This window comes from Anopheles coustani, chromosome 2 (genome assembly GCF_943734705.1).
Source record: "Anopheles coustani chromosome 2, idAnoCousDA_361_x.2, whole genome shotgun sequence".
NCBI classification, from domain to species: Eukaryota; Metazoa; Arthropoda; class Insecta; order Diptera; family Culicidae; genus Anopheles; species Anopheles coustani.
The window spans coordinates 88782226-88800076 of record NC_071289.1 but is presented as its reverse complement, the minus strand read 5'-3'; the positions used below and the strand labels follow the sequence as shown (position 1 = coordinate 88800076).

The window sequence follows — 17851 nt, the reverse complement described above, 5'->3', positions numbered from 1 at the left end:
AAGGATTGAAGGAGTCGCTGCATGATACACCGTTTAATTATTCAAAAATGTAGCTCCAGAGCATCCAACGGTTGGAAGGGGCGACTCTATTTTCAGCCCTTTCTCTTTGATTCTACAACCAATGGAGACGGTGTTTTTCGCCCCCCTTGCGCACCTTAATCCCATGCTGTGAGACTAAGAATAGACTGGAAGATGCATTCTGTGTGCCGACTTCTAGTGTTATGGCCACCACTACCAACAGACGGGCGACGGTCATGTGTTCTAGCACGCGGTTGCGGTTGACTGCACCGTTCGTGAAGCAAACCCCACGCCGCGTCTCTGCACGAGGGAGGTTTCTTCCCTGTGCACACTGTCGGAATATGATGGACTTGGTTCGTCTCGGTGCAAAACTCGAGCTCCGTCTTCCAGAGGCAGACAACTGCACATCGATGCACATGCCGGTTTCGAACTGCATTCGTTGTTGTTGTTGTTGTTTGCAGACGCAATCAGACGCTGCCACAAATACAATCTCCTCGGATCGGTTGTCGGGGTTACTCGAGCAGCTGGGGAAGAAAAACAGCATTTGCCAAATGAATGGTAAAAGTCATAACGGGGACGAAGGGGATGTTGTTTCGCCTATCTCTCTCTTGCCTGTGAATGAGTGAGATTTCTTGAATGATTGTTGTTAGCAGTTGTTTTTCGAGATGGCATGTGTCAGCTGCGCATCCAACGCCTACTAAGCCGCGTGGAAGCTGATGCACCACATTACTAACAGTTGTGAACAAGAATTTTACCAAAAAAGGGAATCTTCTCTTTTCAATGTTCCTTCTATCGATATTTCTTAATGAACATTTCAAATCATCGTTCGATTGAAATAAATTAAATAATATTCTAGGGTTTCAACATCAGCTTTGCATCATTGATCGTCACTCACACCCGAGTGAACCCGTACATTGTTCTACCACGGACGGAAGGTGCCGTCCGGAAATCACGTAGATCACGATCTTAGCGTTACGAAACGAAAAAACAAAAACAAGAAAAGTCGACGGCTGTGGAATGAAATTCTTTCGGAAGATCGATAGGTGCACCCGCAACGGTTTTACAGCGGGTTTAATCGTTTGCCTGGAATTATTCATTCGATCGATGTTTCTCTGACAGTGCCGACGCAAGCCTGAGCGATGACGCATATGTTTGTTCGCGCGTCTTGGTGAATTGTTCCCTTACCCGATTTGCATGCACACACTCGCCGGCTTGCCACACATCATCCCGGGCCCCTGTGGGGTTTTACCTACAAGTATCCAAAACAATATTCAAATTCGATTGGTACCAACTATTTCAAAGACTATGGAGTGCAAGCTCGTGCATTCTACCCAACACCATCCTAGGGGCCTTCGGAATGGCGTCATTTTTAATAAGTTTATGATCTTACGACGAATTCGTTTCGAAAACAATGCGTCAAAAGTCGTTCAAAATTAAGTAAAGATCATATATTTACAGACCTGTTTCATCTGCTTGGGTAATCTTAGTCAATACTGGACCAATTTGTAGGTATTTAGAATGTGTCTACCAGCGGTCCACAGTTTGCATTCGGAACTTTGTAACGATAATGAGCTGAAGGCTCGGAAAGCGAAACGTTGTAATATGCTTCATCATTACTTTCCATTGATAACGATGAACATGTTTGCTCGATCATTCGCTTCTAGTTGAGATGCTCCCGTTGTTGCTGCTGCTGTTGCTGCTACTGATAAGAATGTCTCTTGAAGTTTGGTAAAAGTTCCGTCTGGTAGGCTCATCTTTAAATTCGTTTCTTGGGAATTATATTTTCTTTGTCATTGCTTTATTTGTTAATTTTAAAACCGAATGAACGAAGCACAACAATTTTTTAAAACACGGAACTAAAACAAGCGACATGGAGCCTTGATGAGGGCGTCAACCTCAAAGACGACTGTTGAAGATGTTTTACCATATTCATACGTTCGGTCCGGAATGTCCATCAAATTAATTCACACCTTGTGGCATCGGGCACAAGGTTCGTTAATGCTTGGTCATGTTTGCATGCACACTTTATGCGCAAAGCATTATTTTCACAACAACTACAACCCTTGTGATGCTTCCGTACACAAGTGGTTATCTCGTGGGAGATACTGGTGACATAACTTGGATTCCGTCTTCCGTCACACTTCCTGCCTCCTGTAACTGATGAAGCCAATAGAGATTTTCCGGATGTCGAACGAGGTTGAGTTTAGATTAGTTGAAAAAAGGAACGTGTTGATACATAAGTGGAGGAGGCTTTCGTCAGTAACGTCTACACTGGGTTGTTCGTTAGATTATGATCATAAATTATTCTCGACCATGTACGGATACACCAAACCGTAAGGCTTAGCATCATTGAATGGCACTCTCTTGTCATGGTGATTTCCCTTGGCAGGCAGGAAGCTAGTAGTATCGTCCCCTTGGGTCGGGTTCATATGGTTCAATACACTTTTTACCAGTACTGGTGCTCTTTATTAGGCCTATAAGGTAGCCCTACGCTGTGGGATTAATAAACGTTGAAATAATCCTGAACATCGTCGTCTTGGGTTCTCTTGGAAGCACATGAAAGCGGACAAACTTTAGAGCTGCTGGATGGTGGAGCATTAAAATGCAGACGACCTTTTGCCGTTGTTGTCTTGCAAGGTTGATGACATTTCGTGTTGGAATCCTCTTCGCGATCGTCGGGGTTGCGGAGGTGTATTTTTCCACGATGCCCGAGAAACCAGCTACCAGCAGCTGGGCGATGTTTAAAATTTCATTTCCGCGCATCGCAAAACCATAAATCACGCCGGGTACGACTGTGGCATTTATGCAGGTTGACCATCGTGTCTCGTGCCGGGTGGAAAAATATGCATGGAAATGGTGTTGTTGCGCGCGAACAGGTTTTGCCAGTGAGGTCGGTCATTGACGATTCGATGCATTCCTTCGGAATAAATTCCATATAAAGGAGAAATACCGTATTTCTGTTCACAAGATACCCCTACCATTTTGGGGAAAAAGTTAACCCAACAAATCGAGAGGTCTGATACACACCGTTTTTTTTATTGTTGTAATTCGTCAACCAACCATTTGTATTGCCATCCGATACGGAAGGGGGAAGATAATCGTATCCCGAATCGAGCATTCACCTGAACCAACATTTTGGCCATCGTCGTCGTCGTCTCAAGAAAGTCGATGACCGTGCCTGTTCGGGTTTGGCGGTAAATAAAACTGTTTAAAAAAGTACCGTACGCCGCGGGACTGACGATGACACGCCTGACTGGAATGGTGGCCGATGGTGCCATTCGGCGTCGGTATACAAATTAGCGAGTCGACCGAAAAAAAAAGGCGGAAGAAACCGATCGTTGACACACAACGAGATCAGCTAAAGGCTGATGACAGTGGCCATCGAAGCAGGGAAGGGGCTGTAATTCTTAAGCAGTTGTTCAATGCATATACACACACATACAATTTGGAGGTAGACGGACCACTGCACCTTGTCGAATTTTGTTCGTTGCAGCTTTAAGATGTGCATTTCTCCTTGCGAGGGAAAAATTGAATGATTTGAAAGTAACCTCCTGAAACGGGGTTAATCGGGCACAATCAATAAAATGTCGAGAAGGAATAAATTGAAGGGAATTGTTGAAACAGTATTTTAATAAAATGGTTTCCATAAATTGGAAAAGCGCTAATGAATGCTGTAAACGGAACGTTGAACGTTTGGTTTCTGGAATTTGTTTAACTGCGCAATTTTTCGTTCATTCTTGAGACTTACATTTCTTCCACGTGGTATTGCTAGGCCAAAAATATAACGAAATCATAAATTTCAGAAATGGCGTTTCAGAATGGGGGAGTTATCTTAAGATATTTGTAAGCAATAACCAAAGCAAATCACGAAGCGGTGGTATCAAAGTCCAGTCAGCTTTCGGATATAAAAATTACTGTGCCATCAGCAAAAAGAGTTATCTCGCAGGATGGCAAGACCTGTTTTATGCCATTGATGTACATGATAAAAAAAATTGGTCCAGGATCTGAATAGGATCTCAGCCAGAATTTTTGAAGATTGTCCTGTACCTGTCAGATAATCACTGAACCATTTAAGTTCCCTTCCCTTAGCACCGAATCGTTTAAGTGTTGTGAGTAACAAGGGTCTCGATATTGTTTCAAATGCCCCTTTTAGATCCAAGAAAGTGGCAAGCAGGAAATTAGAAAAGTATATTCACAACTGTAAAACTATCGTAGTGTGAAAATATCGAAGAAATTGCAGACTTCGAAGGAATTGCAGTCACGATCAGGCACATCGCCTTGTTCGCCGAAAGAAGCAAAAACTCACCCCCATCGTCAGACCAGTTTTCTCATGAACTTGATTTATCCCCCTTCCCAACACCAAACCGAGCAGAAACACGTGTTTTTATCATTCCATTGTGTGTATATGTGTGTGTGGGGATCTGTTTGTCGAAGTGATCCGCGGTCGCCTAGCGCCACGATCTCCTCCAAGACCCCGTTCATAACCTTGTCGCCATTTGTGCCACTCCTTTGGGCCGACTTCAACTTCCTTCCCCTTGGCGCATAACATGTAAACCAGCATCATCGCAGAGACGCTGACGCCGAAGTGTGGATGCGTGAATGGGTTTACATTGTTTTTTTTTTGTTTGTTATTTAAGTGTGTGTTTGTGCGCCGCTATGCTGGCATTCGGCTGTGTCCGTGCGGGTACGATTGGGGGTCAGGCATTTATGTCGTGGGCATTCCTGTTTCGGGCCTGCATAACAAGTGCTTCTTACTCAACCCGGAACGGGAGGATGGCCTCGGGGGTGGATGTTTCATGATGTTGCGGAGTTGCTGCCGCCTGCTGACCGGTTTGTGCTTTTAATTGGGTCAGCAGCCGGGTATTGTTTGTATTTACCTTTTACCTGTACCCCGCGAGCTGCTGGTATATTTGTGTGTGTGTGTGTAGGGCGAGGTTCGTTGACCGACGGTCGTTTCTGTTGTTTCATTGGATTGACATCTTCGTTCTGGGATTTCCTATCTTTCCATCTCGACTTTTTATTTGAATTTCTTTTTCTTGGCTTTACTTCACTCCGGTTCTATCGAAGTTTGTTTTCATGCTTCACTTTTCCTATTCTTTCACTCTTTTCTTTCATTTCCCTTGTTATGCTGCGATCGTAGGTATTGTTTTTTTTTTTGTTAATGTTGCCCGTATCATTTTCTCACCGCTTTCACTCACTGTCTTCTCACTCGCCGGGGTTATATGGGTTGCGCAACAATGCGTGTTTAGTTCGTGCTGCCCATCGCTTCTGTTACAGCCTCTGTTCAGCATCGTTGTTCGTGCGCCGTGCTGATGCGATTATGCGCTTAACCGATGAACCGGGTCGGCGATCTGTTACACAGGAAACAGGTTCTTTTTTCCCCCGACCGAATGTCGCTTGGTTCGTTTTTTCAGTCCCGCCAAATTCCCACCGGTTGGGCTTAGGCTTTTTAACCAAATCCTTTCGCCGCCTGTCGAAAACTCCAATCCCGGGCTGGATCCGTTTGATATTCGTCCCACGGCAGCGTTTTTCTTTTTTTGTTTTGAGTGTAAACCATTTGTGTTGTTCGCTTTCGGGCGGGAACTGTTTTGCCCCGGACCCGGGCTCGAGATGGATTTCGTAAGCATAAATTTGCATCCCAGCCGGGTGAATTACGTACCAACGATTTGGCCTCGCCCTCTAGGGGGAAGGAAGCAACTAGGGAATCTAGAAGTTGGAGAAACATTAACCCAATTTTATTTCTTCCCTGAAAAGAGCGTTATACGGGGGGATGAGATCATCGCCGGTTTTCTTCCTGGCCGCGGCAAAACGTATCGCGCTTTGATAATGCCTTTTTTTACCCCTCGTTCCTTGTTTTTTTTAAGTGTTCCCTTCCCGGGGCCTGTTCTCACGAAACATGCGCAAGAGATGGCATCCAACCAGCATCATAATTTCCACTTAACAGAACAGACGTCGCCGTCGAGCCACTTGTGATCGAATTGGGACCAATTGAAGGCAGTTCCTTCGGGTTTTGAAGTCGGTTGCCCAAAACGCTTGCCGTCGGTGTTCGTAAACCGCCGAAATACACTTTAATTTCCAATCACTTTTCTTTTATGTGTGTGTTTTTTATTTTGTTTTATTTCAACCGCAACCGACGTGCAAAGGGGAGGGTATGTTACCGAAAAATATCTAGTAAATCTCGGACGAACAAACACAAGCGTGCGCGCACCGGTTGGAAAGAAGAAAGCCAGCCCAGGGTTATATCAAACGAGATCCTCAAATTTATGACTTCATCCAGCGGCATTAGCACGCACGAACATGTGCGTTGGCGCTTTTCCGGCCGATATGGCCGATTTCTAGCCGAGCTTAGTATTTTTGCTCCGTTGTATTTACTTCCTATTTTTAGATCTTCCCTTTTTCTTTCGTTGGAACACTCCAGCGGGTTTCGGGCAATTAGGAAACATTTCACAATCGTCCTAATCAACAATCAATAAAACGGTTGATGGCTCGGTGTAGCATGTTTCATGCAATAAGGCGTTGTAGAACAGCGTTAATAACAAACCGATTTGACATGTAACTAGAAATTCCAACTGTATTGGACTTGTTAAACAATATCCTTCGTCACGTCATATTTTGCCCGCTCTGATACTTCCCAACAGTCAATAAACTTGAACCTGACGGAGGATTCCGCGTTCTTTATGGTAAACATAAATATTGCTAAAAAAAGGTAAATAAATATATAAACAAAATCCGGCTGGGAATCACGGCAGTGCTGTGTGTTTGGCTTAAAATTTTTGAGCCGAAACACCCGATTTAATTCCTGTATAAAATGTCTTGTTAGAAACAAAAGCACAATAAATAAAGGCACTGTGTGGCCGGGAAAATTTATTTTCCTTTCTGCGTGTGCTGCTGTGCAGCTAGGAAAAGTACTTCGCTATTAGGAAGCCAAAATCACCAATTAATCGTTGGGGGAAATGGGTTTGAAACGGTTTTCTTCCGCCCAAACTGCGCGAAACGATGGCGCCCGTCTTCTGTGGGGCGTAGACGACGTCTTCGACAGCTATTATTTTGCAACGAAATTTCACTTCGCCTCTGGCCGCACACACAGACACAAGCGCTCCGTTCTGGTGGTTCGTCTGTCGACGTCACAAGAAGACGTCCCCGAGACGTGGCGAGCCGTACGTCGAGCCGGAACTGGCAGAGCGAAGGCACGAGAGATGAAACGACTCGACCAAGAGACACCCCCCGGGGCCGTAAAAGTGAAGGGTGAGCTAATCGGGGCCAAGACGAAGAGGAACGAGGAGGCTATCAAAATGCTGCTTCATTTGTTGCACGATCGGGGGCTGAAAGAATGTCCTCACGGCTGGGAAGGAGGTATTAATGAGCATTAGCCGTGTTGTCTATCGATCGTTTATGTCACGACAATGATCTGCTCCGTGCCTGGTGCGATGTTGTATTCGCCAAGAAGGCATCCATCGGTGATGGGAGAAAAAGATCGATGGGAATAGGCGAGCCACCGTCAGAAAAAAAACTGCGAACTCAAGACAGGTTCGGTTTTCGGTACGGTTACGGCTTTGGGGAATATTTTAATCGGACACTTCCGCGACCGAACAGACTTGCTGTGGCGAGAGAATCACTCGATTCTTCCTGTTAGAATTGGTTGGTTGTGAGCCCATTTTCAACATTAACTGATGCAGAAATGCTGGTCCGTCTTCGAAGATCTGTGTATAAATCCCAATCACATAACAAACACGCGAAGCTTGTAACCTCAAACTTCGTTCGGGTGAAGAAAGGTCGAGGTTATCTCCGTGAAGCACGATTCTTCTTCGTTTCATGAGCTGCTGTAAACGGCAACAACTTGAACCAGCACTGTACTGTTGATGTTGTGTACCACTTTGTGTTATTTCATCGGTCGTAAACATTTACTCTTTTGATCTTATTATTTTGAATTTTGTTGAGTTGAAATTTTAATGCGTGTTTTCTACAACATGTTATAACTTATCTGTTGGAGAGTTATAAAAAAAAAGCAAATCAAAAGAAAACATATTGAAACATTTATCTCGGGTAAACAACATAAAACATCTTTACAATATAAATAAAATAGACCTGTTCGGAAAATATGTGTGTTTGAAATCGTACGACTTGTTTGAAATATTTGATAAACTAGATGAACACGGCTCATTAAATGAAACAAGTTTAATCGTTCACCTCGAAATCGTAATCAAAGTCTGCTTTGTCTCGGTAAAACCAATGAATTTTTGCTGATTACCGATGCCGGCGGACTTTTTAAACTTGCCCCCCCAGTCAAATGACCTCAAATCTTCCACAAGGTTCACCGCAGACAAATCAACGAAGCAAACGTACCCATACGAGCACCGATTTGCTGATAACGAATCAAGCATCTCTTCACTTCGGTCTCGCCGAAGCGCGTCTTCAACTTGTGGAGGATGTTATTTGCTTTGCATGTTCTCCTTGAACATGAAGAGGAAGTGTTTTTTGGTAGCTAAATGACGGAAAATATCTGCCATACTGTTTTTTTATGTGCGATTTATGGAAATGATCGTTCGGAATGAGTGTAGAGAGCTGTGGTGTTTAATAAAATATCAATTTTATGGGATTACCTAGACGGGCTGGTTGGTAAATTATTCAAATTTGAATTATTAATATGTTTGATGATGGTTTGAATGCCATGAATTTAAAATGTTTAAGCTGGAATTACAATCTATTTTATACTATCTAAATAAAACCACTGTTGGTCAGTAACAAAACAATGTTTAGGTTAATCAGTTCAGTATTTTTTTATTTGTTTCCGAAACGAATGCTCACTTCAACAACATTCTGCAGCATTCTGGAGCATATTCGGGTTGCACACAAACACCAACGCGATGCTAATCGATTTTGCATCGAGCCGACTGACGTGGTGGAATGGTTTTACCCCCCAAAAAACGGAATGCAACCGTGAAAACAACGCCAAAAGGATCCACGAATCTCTGGAGCTGTGTGGAACATTAAAATATGCACCCTTTTTTAACATTTTCCGTAACGTTTTTCGGAACATTTTCTGCACATTGTATTGCCTTTTGCTCTGGATTATCAATTCTTTCGCGGTGAGATCAGTGCAAAAAGAGACACATTGCGAAACAACATGGAACATTAAAAATGTAGCTTGAATAAGAGAGAACAACCTACCACGAACGAGAGGAAGCGAGAGAAATGACACAACATTTTGGAGCATTTTGCAGCTCAATGACCAGAACGATGGGGATGTTTTTTTTCTACCCCCTCAACAGTGTTATGGTATTTTTCTCTTTGGAAATTCTATGCTGTTACCATGGGGAACGGGAAACAGCGTAGGGTTGCTGTATGTTTTGGTGAATTTCTCACCCCGATCGCCCCGTTTTTCCCGGCGTAGGGGTAGTTGCCGTTGCTAGCCTTCATGTTTATGTTTATGTGGGTTGATGGGTCGTTGTCGCTTGATTGCTCTATCGGTACGCGGTGACGGAGGGGGGAGGTGGCCGGATCTTCTTCGACGCCACCTCCCAGCCTTCGAAAGGCTTCGATTTGCGTGTGACCTAGTGGCTTTTATTGGTGAGAGCTTACGTTTTTCTTTTCACTCCATTTTTCTTTTTGCATTGCCCGAGCGTTAAAGCGAAGGAATGTGTATACGGAAAAAGCGAAAACGGTAAAGGCATGTTCAAAAGTCAGCTGTCACGTTTTGTGACATTTTTCACCGGGTGCTGACATCCTTCCGCATGTGCTTCAGTTCGCTCCTTCCGGCTGCTATAAACAAATGTCATTTTAATAAAATCAATGGTATTGTAATTGAACACGATTGGAGCACCACTCCACGTATTGTGATTTGATGTTTGAAGTGGTTCCTTTGCAAATAAATGTTTGAGGTAACTGCAGGAGGCAAACTGTTTGAAAAAGAATTATTTAAATTATCAAACAAGAAGCATGTCTCCGTTAAACATAGATTCTTCATTTGAAGCAAAAACGAAACCATTATCTCCGTAACAGATATCGTAATGTTACCCAACCATTTCGAGATTGTCTGTTGTCAATAATTTATATTATAATTTACCGATCGTTCACATCTTCCAGGGATGAGTTTTCTTACGCTCGTAGCAGCATAAGCTCAACTTGCTGCAGTGCTGCCGTTGTGTGTGTGTGTGTGTGTGTGTCACTGGCCTTAATTCGATTGCTTTCCTCTTCACAACGGACCAGCAACATTGGTGCACATTCATTCAGAGACGATGTGTAATTTCGGATGGCTTTAGCGAACAATACATGCAATCAACACGGGGGGAGCCGATTGTCATATGGCTCGGGATGGGAAAGGAACGTCAAACGTGGTCGTTTATAACGGATCCATAGCACCGTATAAAACGATGTCACCGATCAGTTTCGTCCAACTACGGGTTCGGTCCGAGGGATGAAGAAACACGAAGCACAGAAAAACAGCATCAATTGACAGAAAGGACAAGCCAACAAATGTGTATACATATGTGTGTGTTTATGGGCGAGTGATGGCACAGGTCAATACAATAAATATTAATTTAGCGATGTTGATGACGATGACGATTGGAGTTCGTATGACGGTCCGCCTTGGTAGAACTACGCATTTTGACGTTTTCTTTAACTTAAGGAGGAATCGTACTTCCCCACACACACATGTGTGTTGGGAACATTCTTAAACAGTCCAATGAGGCGGATGAGAAAAGATGGTCAAAACTGCTATGTGCTAAACCTTTTAGTCCGAACGAGCACCAAATGGATGAAGCGAAGCTGATGATGATGCTATTTCTTAAGGCTTGTGTGCGTGTGCGCAAAGCAAATGATGGTATCATCTGCCTTTGGATGGTTGTTGTTCGCATGTCGCATGCATGAGTCAATCAAAGATTGTTTTTGCCAGAAGTTCTCTTCCTTTGTGAGCGAATATTGAGTTTTGGAAGATGGCGATTCAAGTTGATTGTGATTGCTCTACTTTATTTCGTTAATCTATTATCATATCAAAACAATGAGTTTGTTCAAATGAAATGTAAGGTCAAATAGTATTATGCTTTGTATTATGGCTTCTATTCGATTGCATGATGGTGTCTCCTTGGAGTTGATGACAGTCATGCCCTTTAGCGAGCCTCCCTTGTCAACCATGCTAAAATACTTGCAATAATTTTTAAATGCAACCCCGTTCCCACTAGTTGGTATATTTTGATCAATGTTCGTGTTTTCCGGGTCGCATGTCGCATATTGGAATATTCCACCGAAAGGTTCGTTCGTGCTTTTGTTGTGACCAACTTTTAACGCCACATATTCTGCGGTGTAGTTTGTGTTTCACTCGTTTTTTTTTTTTTGCTTTGGCTCGCCCCCGGGCTCCAAGATGGAGAGTGCCGCTCATATTTCCTCCCAATTCACAAATGGTACTATGTAACGTGAGCTCGCACTTTACAATGCGAGGCGCCTTCCCATGATTCAAATGGTGCTGTTCGGTTGACTGCCGGAACGCGACTCGGCCGCACTCGGGACAATTGACACTGACACCGTCGCATTATCGCCACCGGCCCTTCGCCGACAGTGACGCATCTAACAATAAAAAAACCGGAACCCCTGCTTTGGACCAAGGGCCAACCACCAACCACCACAAAGGGGCGAGATCGTTTCCGGTGCTCTCCGGTTTTTGGAGCGCATGGGACGTGGTTTGTTTTAAAATTCCATCATGATCATCATCATCGAAAACCCACTAAACCTCACTCCCTCCCCTCACCAAGGGCTCTTTCGTCAACTTACCGATGCGTTTATATCGTGCGATTGTAATTGAACTGGACCCTTTTTTGGATGGTTTGCGAACGGGGTTTTGCTTCGGGGGGCACATACGCCATTGGTATTCGTATTTGCTGTTTTTTTCTCTTTCATTTTATTTCGGTTGATGCATTGTTTCCTAAATATGGACCGCAGGAAGGAAGGCTGGTTCATTTGATGGGTTCCGTTGTGGTTACTGAGTGGTTTTTTTTTCTCTCTAAATATTCTATGCTTTCTTCTGGTTACAACCTCCGTTTAGGGAACATTTTATCGTTTGAATTTCAGTTTTAACACCCCATTTGTCAGCCGCTTTTCTCTTCACCGTTAGGTGGTACTTCATTCGGTTTCGGAATAACCGTGAAAAGCGCTGCACCTGACCTTGTAGATGCGTCGGTTTTGTCGGTGAAGATAAATAAAACGCTTAGTCTTTTTTCCCATCGTAAAGTTAATATCTACAATGTGATGAGAAGACCGAAGCTTGTGAAATCTGAGGTGAGCGAGGGGAGCGTTAGGAGAGGAAGTCTTACGGTCTTTAGTTGGAAATAAAAGTACACTGGAAATTATATAGCAAAAACTATACTAGATCATGTTTAATATTTTAAAATGATCAACACAAAAAAAGTCGATTGTGTGGGTTTCAAAATAGAAACATTTTACATTACAAAAGCTCTAATAAAACGCACATCAAATAAACTTCCTTTCGCTTCATTGAAGTGCAAAATTAACTTCGATTCGTTCTATTAATTTTCCGGCGTGCCAAATAAAAGTCGGTTGAATGGTATTGTAATAAAAATCAGCGCTCGACCGATAGATAAACATTTTCTCAAACTCACCTTCCGGAATCCATGAGACAGTAACGGTGGAAATAAAACCAGCACCGAGGGTGGAGTGTTTTCCGATCATACGGCCCATTTAAGTTCGTATGAGATTTGATCGGTTTTTCCGGGGTTACCACGGGGCTCTCCCAGCTCACATTTGCGGTTCCGACTTCGACTGGCACCCGTTGCGGTTCCACACCCACCCCCTTTGTTCCGTCGGAAGGTGTCGGAAATCATCTGGAAACAAATATTATCGACCCGGTATTATTCGGTGTGAACAAATCGATTGCCGGCAATGGCGCCCGGTGGCCAGATAGTGTGTCGTAGCGCGACCCTTTTTTTTTGGAGTCTGAACCATTCTTTTTACTTTCGTTTACAGCATACTTCTTGGTTTTCAGTTGCCGAACTTACAATCGCGTGTTGTAAAAATCCCCTTTCTTTAAAAAGGACTAAGTCGAAGCATTTTCCCCGGTCCCATTTGAGAAGCGGGAAACGTTCATTTGAGTCCCGGTTAGCCATTTAGCAAAGATTTTGCACGCGACCTGAACGCTCGCTTGTGTGGCGTCGACCGGTTTCGGCCACTTTTTTGTCGCAAGAACTTCTTCAATCCCTACCCTGCTCGCAAAACACCTTGAATCATGAATATACTTATTTACCAACCAACTGCAAATTGGAAACCGACACGAAACGCGAAGCCTTCGTCCCTCGATCGGGGGTGGATTGGCGCTTTTATTTGAACTTTTTGAAGGACAGGGATTCGATTACTCCCACCCACCGGCGTCTCGGTGGTTCAATCTAATAGAATTTTTACGTGCTGTTTGTAAAATGAATTTACACCGCAGGCAAAACTCCGAGCAGCGAAATCGTACACAGACACAAGGCATATCGAACAAGGTAAATCGTGCGGCTGGGAAAATGGTCCCCGCTTTCCGGGAAAGAAGAACCTCGGGGCTGAGAAGAATACTAAGTATGTACTCCAGCACCTTTTGAAAGGAACTCCTTGCGGCGTTTGGCAATAGAGATGCGCACACATCGGAACCATCGTGCCTTAAGGGAGGGGACCTCTAATGATACTTGTGGGGATTGCTATTGATTTCTTGCGATATCTCTTGTTTCACCGAGCGAAGGATTTACCCACCGGGGGCTTTGTTCCTTCTTTCGCCACGCTCGAGTGATGATCGTTGCCATTGACGTGGTCACCATTTTCTACGAAAGATATACGTGTTCTTGACGCCGCCTCCAATGCCAGTCGAAGAAATGAACGCCATTGACGGCATGGCGGCGGGTGATTGATTATTTGTTGATCTCCGCGCTCTGTTGACGCGCAGGGTTGGAGACATTTTGCGCCAGTGTGGAAAAGCGCCCGATGAAAGAACACCCCGGACCATTTGAAAAGCGAGATAGACTGGTCCAGTTCTTTCGGCCAAAGCGATGACACTGTGCTAACTAACTTGCTAACTATAGGTACGACCCGACGAGCGCGTGATGGATTTTCCCAATGGTGGAAAACAACGGAGAAAACTAACCGATATTTCATTGACGTGCGAGTTGATTTTTTACGCTGCCGGCCCGAAAAGCATTTGCGAAGATTGATGAAAGCCGGTAAAATGTTTGTGTTTAACTCATCCGCTTGGCTGATGTTTTCTTCGAGGGGTTTTCGCTCGGTTTTTCCCCCCATGTCACTAATGAACACCACAATATTGTCAAGGGCTTCAGGGGGTCTCTTTGCGGGGATGGGCGTGATTTGTTGGCTATTTTTATCGCCACTGACAGCGTTCCATGGGGCGGAAAATTCCCGCTCGGGGGAAACCATTCACGAACGGTGGTTCCCCTCCACACGGTGAAGGTCACTCTTGAGATTTTTTGACAATTTTCTTGACCCGCTCCCGGCCTCGATTGGAGAAAATCCAACCGGTGAGTGGACGGCGAATGGCCGTAAACTGTGGAATTGATTGGCGTTAGCGTTTCGATGCTAGACAGTTTTCGGAAGATGTGCTGATGTTGCTTTTTGGTTTTTGGCGTGCCTCTTCGCTTCCATTAGAGCAAATTACGGGAGATTTCCCTGCAGACTCCCTGCTTCTCCGTGTCGGGGGACAAAATATGGCAATTGTTTTGGGACAAGATCAGACTTTGATTTTATTTTACGATTATGTCATTGATTCTTGCTTGCCTTTGCGCGAGCAAATGGGAGGTATAAAATGCTGGATATGTCAAACTAATTTCAACTATTTCGTTCCGGCAATGCAAAATTTGTGTTTGTTTTTAACCTTTCTGGCGTGCAATGGTTTACTTACGGGAGTACTTTTTGTCTTTCGTTACAACCTGCAGAGAAAAGTGGCTATTTTGTATCTATTTTATTCAGTTAACCTGAATCTTCAGGCAAATTCATTCTAGACTTTTAGCAAGTGTTTGTGGCATTTGCGTCTATCTCCTTATGGATGTTGTTCTCAACTGCATGCTATTTTTTCTCTTCATTTTTATTTGCAGTAAACTTACTAAGTTCTCACCACCTTAAATAAGTGTCCTTGTTTGATGTTTAAATTTATCCAATGGTTGCGTTCCTAGATTTTGGGGAAATTTCACGGAAAGCAGATAAACCTATCGATCCGTTTTTAATAACTAATATTTTCTTTCTTCTATTCTCGTTTTAGGTAAGTCAAGAGGAATTCCAGAAGCTCAAGCTCGTTAGCGTGTGGTGAATATACAACTTAGAACAAGCAGCTGCCAAGTTTGGCATTCTTATTCTCTTGGGCATACTATTTCGGTGAAAAGTTTTATTTTGATGTCGGTTTTTGTTAGAGCCTGTTATTATGACAGAATTCAAATCAATACAATTTTCCACGAATGTTGTATCGTCTTAGGCATGTTTTTCAGGTTTTAATTTTCGTAGAAATATGTGAATCAAGTCTTATTATTTTCATGGCCAAGAATAACGATTATGGCGAACCGTTAATTTAATTTTCTCTCCGAACAGATAATGGCCATACGCTAAGCCGTTCTAGATACTCGCACCATTATGTGCCTTATCACAGAAATGTATAAATTATTACATTACCTAACAATGGGAAGATAGGTACTCTCTTTGAGTCCAATGCTCCTCCCGCAGTTGTGGTTGCATCGCCAATCGATTCATTGGAAAATGAGCATTCCGAGTTTATTATCCAATTATCTAGCCCTGGTTGCGATGGCCTTAATATTATATCAACTCCTGCATCATTATCTAATTTCCCTCCCTCGTCTAACCATAACTGCTACTCCGATCTCGATTGAGCGCCGGCCGAAGCAAGGGAGGGTGTGGTAGCTTTCATTATATCTTCATTATCTCCTCGTCCATATCCAAACCGTAAATGGGCGTTTAAATGCTTCGGTCGCGGTTTTCCATACCCATATGCTTGCTTGAGGGATGATTAATGTATGCTGCTCGCGATGGATAGTCAAAAAAGAACGCGAGCGACAATGCTCTGTTGATTTCAATAAACGGACGAGACAAGCATTGGAACTCCTGGGGCAGGCAGTCATGGTTGTGCTACTTGTCCCATAATGTACATCTTCTTCCGTGTAACAGTGTGCCACCGCAAGCCACCAGCATAAGTAGACAGCGTTTAATATTTAATAGCACCGCAACCGCTGAAACCGCATATCCCCCCCCCCCCCCCCCCTCCCTTCCTGCATCAACCTCCTCCAGCTTCCCACAGAACGCCACAAAATGATGACAGGCGTTAATGATAGAGAATGTGCCTCACCGTGAGACTTTGGTTTCCTTTTTACATGCGAGGTCTATGATTACATTGGCAATTGGTTTCCGATTTTTCAATCTCGTTTTTCATTGTACAATACGGAAACGTGAATTCATGGTTTACATGAAAGAATTGTATACCTTCCTTTAATTACATGCAACAACTGGTTTAGTTTAGAGCAGGGATGTCAAACATGCGGCCCGCAAGACCATTGGGTGCGGCCCGCGACCCCTTTGAAACATTACATCGAAAGTTTGGATCCTTGAGTATTGGCTTATAGCAATTACCAAAATATTTAATGTAAATTTTTTCACGAACTGCGAATTGCAAGGAACGAATGTCAATTTAAACTATTTCAATAAGAAAGTGATATGCAACTTTGCAGCAAAGGTTTTACACAGATTTTTCTAGACAAGTGGATAAATAGTGTTTATAGAAAACAAACGTTTCTATACTACAAGACCATTCCAAACAAAATAACAAATGCGGAGCAATAAGTTAGCTATTGTAATTACAATACCTTTACTTTTCTAAAATCATTAACAAAATACACAATAGTGTTGAACTGCAACATATATTTCAATAAACTTGATTTGAATTCATTAAAATTTGGAAAATGATTGAGCAACAAACCCTCTCTTTTACTCAAAATTTATAAATTTTATAAGAAGTGATATAATATGAAAAAATGTGAAAATGTAAAACATGATTGACTGTTAAGATAAAACCACATTGATAAGAACATATTTTCATCACTCCAATCAATTATATGGTTTGGCCCGCGAGCCTATTTTGGGAGAAAATGCGGCCCGCGAACCTATTTTGGGAGAAAATGCGGCCCGCAAGGTGAAACGAGTTTGACATCACTGGTTTAGAGAATCAAAATACAATACGTCACAAAGGTTGTATTTTGTGCGGTTCTATGTAATGCAACGATTTTTAATTTGAGGTTTGGCTAAGCTAATGACATGTACGTAATCATCACACATTACCTTTTCCAATTTTGTTTTATATAAGAAACTAGCTCGAAGCCCCGGCGAAGCTCGGGGAGGAAAAATGTGACTAAAGTTTTTATTCTTGGTTCATTTTCTATGCTACATTCAGATTGCCTACAGACATATAAGTAGCTGTGATATCACTCGGAAATTTTCTTTCATCAATAGTCTAGGGGGCAAAGTGCATGGGTGTTGTTCCGGACGATCGGAGTTCGAATCTAGGCTAGGAAAAACTTTTTTGTTGACGGTTGTAAAAATTTTTTTTCATGATTTTTTTTAGATATTTAAATTACTTTTTCAAATCTGATCATATTTTGTTACATAGATTTCAAATTATCATAACCATTATTAAATTAACAGCTTGGTGGTTCAATTTATTTACATAGCCATATATACCTGTATTTTCCCTAATGGGACTATCTTTTATAGTACGAAATAAAATTTTTCTTCAAAATCTACGTTTGCCATTCAAGTAGCGATATTTCCTCACAATTTTTAACTTGTG

The 17851-nt window shown here is 42.9% G+C and overlaps 1 protein-coding gene across 4 annotated transcripts in view; it reads left to right on the top strand.

The window, feature by feature from the left end:
* The window catches only part of LOC131267731 (AF4/FMR2 family member lilli-like), a 169911-nt gene that overhangs the window by 14857 nt on the left and 137203 nt on the right, over window positions 1-17851 (top strand). The window lies entirely within an intron of this gene.